The sequence below is a fragment of the Suncus etruscus genome, chromosome 1 (genome assembly GCF_024139225.1).
Source record: "Suncus etruscus isolate mSunEtr1 chromosome 1, mSunEtr1.pri.cur, whole genome shotgun sequence".
Taxonomy (NCBI): domain Eukaryota; kingdom Metazoa; phylum Chordata; class Mammalia; order Eulipotyphla; family Soricidae; genus Suncus; species Suncus etruscus.
In genome coordinates, this window is record NC_064848.1 from 4437875 (window position 1) to 4445185 (window position 7311).

Here is a 7311-nt window from a genome sequence, read left to right on the forward strand (position 1 = left end):
CCAGCTCCCGACATGAAGCTCACCACAGGGATCTTTTAGTGCAGTCACAGAAATAATTACAACGAGAATTATCATAATAAAATGTGACTGAGGAAAGTAGAAAGCCTGTCTAGAATACAGGCTGGTGTGGGGTGGGGAGGAAGGACACTTGGGATATTGGTCATGGGAATGTTGTACTGGTGAAGGATTTCTTATATATATATACATATATATGAATATATATTTAATATATATTAAAAATGTAAAAAAGATCCCCCCAATCTAGGGGCGATTTCTGAGCGCATAGCCAGGAGTAACCCCTGAGCGTCAAATGGGTGTGACTCAAAAACCAAAAAAAAAAAAAAATATATATATATATATATATATATATATATATATATATATATATATATGAAAAAAGAAAAGAAAAGATAAAGCCTCCCAATTTTTTTTTGTGTGTGTGTGAAAATATCAGCTTTATTTGGAGGACAAGACTGAAGCCAAAAGCCTCAGCATCAGTTCCAGCCAAAGCTAGGCCTCCCAATTTTTACCACAGGCTGTGTTCTTTACACTGACTGCATAGAAAGAGGAGGTACAGTAAATGCACCCCATATACACCTCAACACAGGCCCTTTGCCTGGTCTGTATTGTGAAGTGGGGGACAAAAAAAGAAGAATTGCAGATATTTCTGGACTTTTTTTTTGGGGGGCACACCCATTTGATGCTCAGGGGTTACTCCTGGCTATGCGCTCAGAAATCGCCCCGGGCTTTCGGGGGGACCATATGGGACACCGGGGGATTGAACCGCGGTCCGTCCTGTGCTAGCACTTGCAAGGCAGACACCTTACCTCTAACACCACCTCGCCGGCCCCCCCACCTTTTTTTAAGTTCTAGTCAAATATTTAGTAGATTGTCTCTGGGTTGGGTTTTTTTTTTTTTTTTTTGAGGGGGGAGGTGGGGAATGGAGGAGGTTATTTGCAGTGATACTCAGGGGTTACTCTTGACTCTCCTCAGGAATCACTCCTAGAGGTGTGCAGGAGACCATATGGTATTCCAGAATAAAATCTGAGTCAGCCACATGCAAGGCAAGCACTCTACCTACTGTACTCTCGCTGGTCCCAGATTGTCTCTGTTTGAACTTGTCTGCCTTTCCACATAATTAGATGCAGCTTGTGTTATTTTGTATTTGTTGTTTTGGGGCCATACCAAGTGGTGTTCAGAATTTACTCCTGGCTCTGTGCTCAGAAATTACTCTTGAAGGGGCCAGAGCGGTGGTACAGGGCGTAAGGTGTCTGCCTTGCCTCGCTAGCCTAGGACAAATCACAGTTCAATCCCCAGGAGTCCCATATAGATTCCCAAGCCAGGAGTGATTTCTGAGCGCATAGCCAGGAGCTAACCCTGACCGTCACCGGGTGTGCCCTCCCAAAAAAAGAAATTACTCTTGGAAGACTTGGGGAGACAATATGGGATGCTGAGGATCAAACCCAGGTTGGTCAAATTTAAGGCAAGTGCTTTGCCTGCTGTTCAAGTGCTCTGGCCCCTGCTTATGTATTTTTATCAGTGGCACAAAAAGGTGATGGTATATCTTGATTAGATCAGGAGGAGCATGGAATCTGCTTGTTACAGTATGAGTGATAGGAATTTGATCACTAGATTAAGCTCCTGGCTGTCATGTTTCTTCATTATAAATTTACTGCTTTCTTCATCATCTTTAAGAAGTGTCTGGACTGTCTGCCTGTGTTTCTGAATCCCTGAAGGTCTCTGGAAACAACCAAGATGCCCTTCAAGGGACGAATGGCTAAAGAAACTATGATACATATATGCAATGGAATATTATGCAGCTGTCAGGAGAGATGAAGTCATGAAATTTTCCTATACATGGATGTACATGGAATCTATCATGCTGAGTGAAATAAGTCAGAGGGAGAGAGAGATGCAGAATAGTCTCACTCATCTATGGGTTTTAAGAAAAATAAAAGTCATTTTTGCAACAATCCTCAGAGACAATGAGAGGAGGGCTGGAACTTCCAGCTCACTTCATGAAGCTCACCACAAAGAGTGGTGAGTGCAGTTATAGAAATAACTACACAGAGAACTACCATAATCATATGAATGAATGAGCGAACTGGAAACTGTCTAGCGAACTGTCTAGAATACAGATGGGGGTGGGGTAGGATGGAGGAAGATTTGGGACATTGGTGGTGGGAATGTTGCACTGGTGAAGGGGGTGTTCTTTACATGACTGAAACCTAATCACAATCATATATGTAATCAAGATGTTTAAATAAAGAAAAAAATGGAAAAAAATGACAGTAAAAAACAAAAAGAAGTGTCTGGAGGGGATTATTCAGATATCCTGTTTCTTTTTTCTTTTTTCTTTTTTTTTTTTTTTTTTTGGTTTTTGGGCCACACCCGGTGGTGCTCAGAGGTTACTCCTGGCTGTCTGCTCAGAAATAGCTCCTGGCAGGCACAGGGGACCATATGGGACACCGGGATTCGAACCAACCACCTTTGGTCCTGGATCGGCTGCTTGCAAGGCAAACACCGCTGTGCTATCTCTCCAGGCCCAGATATCCGTTTCTTGTTCTGATTTTTATCCATTAGTTTCAACATCTGTTAGCAATAAATATACTTTTTTGTTGTTGTTGTTCTGAGTCTGGAACTCAGAACCTCAAACATGTAAGCCATGTACTCTGAGAAAACTATTACTATGGTAGTTGCCAGTTGGCAATTTGTGGTGAATTAATCTTTTCTCAGTTACTAATTCTAATTTTTCTCTAAAGAACTTGTACTCAAAATGATAGGTCAAGGGGATGAATGCAAAGCATGTTCTTGGCCTGGTTCCAGCATGAACACTACATGGGAATGCTTCTGAGCACAGAACTGAAAGCAATCCCTGAATACATGGATGGCTCCAGAATAAAGAACTTCCTCTTTTCTTCCATGACTTTTCATTCTTATATCATTAAGGATTCTTTTTTGGCTTTTGAAGACATCCTTGGGTGTACTCAGGGCTTACTCCTGATTCTGTGCTCAGGGATCATGCCTGGCAGGGCTCAAAAACATATGTGGTGCCGGAAATTGAACTTGGGTCAACTGCTTGCAAGGCAAGCACCCTACTTATTGTACTATCAATGTAGGTTCTTACTTTATTTACTTTTACTCTATGATCCTATATATACCATATATGTATGGTATTATTTATTTTCATGCTCTATTTGTCCCAGGTGGGAGTTCAGGGAGCCCCTTTATTTAATTCCTGTGCTCTTTTACATAATATACCCATCATTGTGTCTGACATTTCTCTATCATCTGACATAAGACATTCCAAATAGTACAAATTTGTCCTGTCCATAACTGGAATAATTTCTTCAAAGCATTTAGGAAACAGATTTTGGGCAATATGTGTGAGCTTTATTACTGAAATGTCCCTAAGCCTTGTCAGCAGGCCGCTAAGAAGTGTGTATGCATGCATGCCACATACACACACAACTGAAAATAAAAATTAAATTTTAGTTCAAATATTTAATGTACAAATAGAAATATCTAGAGCCCACTCTAGAACTTAGAAAGATAGGAATATAAGCTATATATCCCAGACCAAGTAGTGTGGTTTTTTCTATGGTCCAGAAACTGATCATTCTCATGAGACTAAGCACAAATGAGCAGAGAGAGAACAACGTAGCAAAAGCAGCCCCTGAAAGGGAGAAACTAGTGTACCATGCATAAAGGTGATAGAGACCAAACTGCAATCAAGAGGGAAAACTGATAGAGGAACTGGAGTCTGCCATCAACCTTGCATTTCTTTGAGCCCCCTTCAGATAAGAACATTGAGGATCATGAGAAAAGGCTGTGTACTGGGTAACTGTCAAAGCCTGAAAGAATGAAAATATCCACATCTAGAAGATCAGCTGTTGAGCTTCCCACTCAGCAGCAGGTCCTGCCCTTCAAAGTAAAATGGACAGCAAGTCCCAGCAGCTGTTTCACCCTTCCCTGTGGGCAAACAGTTTAACTAAAGGCAGCCTTCAGCCTTATAAGACATGAAATTGCAAACACACACACAGCACAGCTAAGCATCACCAAACATTTGGAGCAGGCAGTTTCATGAAAGCATTATGGACCCCACAAGCTGAGAAAAAGAATTGATAGAGCAATTAGAATTAGACTTAAATGTAAGGTTGGATAGTACAACAGTAAGGTACTTGACTGGCATGTGGCTGACTCCAGTTTGAACCCCGTGCCACATTTGGTCCCCAGAACCCAGCTAGGAGTGATCCCTAAAGCCAGGAGTAAGCCCTGAGCACAGCGGGGTGTGGCCCAAGAACCAACACAATATTTTTTAAAATAATTTTTATTGTGATCAACGTGAATTACAAATCTTTCAGAGTAATATTTGCGGTACATAGTGACATTGAATCGGGTATTCTCACCACCAGTGTTGTCCTCCCTCCACCCCAGTTCCCAGCATCCCCCTCCTTTGCCCCCTGGACTGCTAGGATAACTGGTCCCCTCTGCTTGTTGAAGATTGGCTATCTCTTCTGTTGTCATTGACTTTGGGTTTGTTGTTTAAGTCTGATTCTTTTTTATTTCTACTCAATGTTCATACGACTGTTTGGTTCTGGTACCATCCGTTCCCCTCCACCCTCAATTTATGAGGCAGAACAAGATGATTCAAGTTATGTGGTTTTAAAAGAAAAGAGAGAGAAGAAAAATACAACAACAAACAAACAAAAAAAAACTGGGAGGAGTCTGTCTAGAGGTTATAAAATCAATTTAAAAAGAAGAAAGGGAAAGAAAGAAGAAAAACATAACAAAAATACAAAGAAACAAAAACCTACAAAAACAAAATAAGAACCAAAATAAGATTAATAAATAAAACAAAAACAATTCTTTTGTTTGGGGGCCACTCTGGTTTTTTAGTTCAGTGTCAACTCCCAGTTTGGTGCTTAGAGTCAGTCCTGGAGGTGCAAACATAGTGTTCACATAAAAACCTAGGCACAAATGTTCATAGCAGTATTATTCATAATACTAAAAAACTAGGACCAATTCAAATATCCCTCAAATGAATAATCTAAATATGGTTTACTTGTACAATAAAATACTCTTCAGCCATGAGCAGACATGCACAACTGATACAACTGACTTGTAGAATACAAATCCACCTTTAGATTATATTAAAAAAACATTATACTAACTAAAGGAACTTAGATACATGGGATTAGAGCAATTGTACAGTGAACAAAGTTCTTCTCTCTCTTCTTTATATTTTATTTTATTTTAAATTTATCTAAAAAATACATCACATAGTTTACATAATAATAACAATACATTTGTTTCCAGATAAATAAAAGCAAAGTTATTGGGAGAAATAGAAAGGGAAAAAAAAGGAAGAGAAGAAAGTTGAAAAAATAAAGTAAAAGAAAAGGAAAGAAGTCATTAATACAATGACAGAATATTTAGTAAGTTCTTGCTGTTAGATGCCTATTCTATTAAACTGATGTGTTCCTATAGAAATGAGAGCATCAAACAAATGAAGTTGTCCAGAAATTCAAAGCACTCTTCCTGATACTATGATTTTTAGGGGTATGTACTCAGCTGCCAGGCCTCCTGGAAGAAGGAAGTGGGGAGTGTTCCTCCCAAAAACTGGTGTACCTGAAGTTTGGTCAGGTTGGGCAGTGACTTGGCCCATCCTCTTCTCTCAAGGTGGCCAGCCTTCTGCTGCATAGGCTCATGTATCCATATATTTCGTGACTTGGTTTACATCTCCTTCAAGAAAATAGTGAGTTTATGAAGCTGACCCAGTTCAAACATGGTGTTCAAACAAGGTGACTCAAGGCTCTTCTCTTACACCTTGTAGACCCAGATTTGATCCCAGGACCATGAACCTGAGCAAAGAGCCAGGAGAAAGTCCAGAGCACAACTGGCTGTGGACCCAACACCGAACAAACAAACAAAAGAGTTAGTTTCATGTTCTGAAAATTTCCTAAAATAGAATCATAACAGGCAAACTCCAAGAGAGAAAACAGATAACTAGCAAACGTTAGGGAAACCAAGATGGGGCGAATGGGAAGAACAGAATGCTTGTGGCTGCAAGAATTCCTTCAAGAATTATGGGCATGTTCTGTGATTAAATAGTGGCGATGGCTCGACCACCCTAGGAATTACCAAAAACAGCCCATTGTACACTAGAAAGGATGAAATATTGTGATGTGTTGATTATATCTTAGTTAAGTTGTAATAAAAATATGAGGGTTGGAGCCAGAGTAAAATACAGCAGGTAAAGCATTTTCTCTTGCGTGCAGTTGACCTGGGTCCAATCTCCAGCACCCCTGAGCACTTCCAAGAATTATCCCTGAACATTGAACCGGGAGTAATCCTTAAGCATTGCCTCAAGGATACTGAAGCCTAAAAAGTAGCACAGTGGGAAAATAGACTTCCCTGTGCCTATTATGAACTGCTAATAATAAACAAACTTAGCTTTTGCCTGAGGGCTGAAGTAACAAATGGCCATAAACTGAGCAGTTTAAAAGAACAGAAAAGTGGGCCCGGAGAGATAGCACAGCGGCGTTTGCCTTGCAAGCAGCCTATCCAGGACCAAAGGTGGTTGGTTCGAATCCTGGTGTCCCATATGGTCCCTGGTGCCTGCCAGGAGCTATTTCTGAGCAGACAGCCAAGAGTAACACCTGAGCACTGCCGGGTGTGGCCCAAAAACCAAAAACCGAAAAAAGAAAAAAGAAAAGTACTGTTGGGTGCTTCTGGAGACTTGAAGAATGAAAGAAAGGTGTGGCCAGGAATAATGCTGAAACACCTCTGGGTGTGGCCCATTAGCTACAACAAGTACTAAAGGAGAGGGAAAGTTATTCATCTTATTTCTTGGTTAAATTTCATGGACAATGAGCCAGCACTGGCGGGCATCTGGCAGACCTCCGCATGTGCCAGCTGCTTCTTGGCCCGGCCTAGGGTAGGGGGGCCCGGACCTGGGTCACCCGACCCCCCTCTCCCCCTTTCCTCCGGATCTCCAGGTGGGTTCCTGGGAGGAGCTGATGGGGCACCCTGGGTTTTCCCCACTTCCAGGCCGGGTCCGGAGACTGGCCTAGGGTGGGGCTTAAATCCCTGTCCTTCGGGCTTGGAAGGGTCTCCCTCCCTTCCTGGAGCAGGATTTTTAGCCGGCAAGGGCGGGCATCTGTCAGACCTCCGCATGTGCCAGCGGCCTCTTGGCCTGGCCTAGGGGGTGGAGTTTGATCTGGGGGGTGGCAGATAGCTGCTCAGCTATACTCAGGCTATCACTGGCAATTTCATACCAGTCTACATTTTGCAAACCGCGCGGGGGCT

General features: G+C 41.9%; 1 non-coding gene across 1 annotated transcript; it reads left to right on the plus strand.

Annotated features, from left to right (window-relative positions):
• The first annotated feature begins 513 nt into the window (after positions 1–513).
• Positions 514–646, plus strand: LOC126031570 (small nucleolar RNA SNORA51). Its single transcript, XR_007503408.1, has one exon. It is a non-coding gene; the product is annotated as a small nucleolar RNA SNORA51 (small nucleolar RNA).
• The last annotated feature ends 6665 nt before the right edge of the window (positions 647–7311 follow it).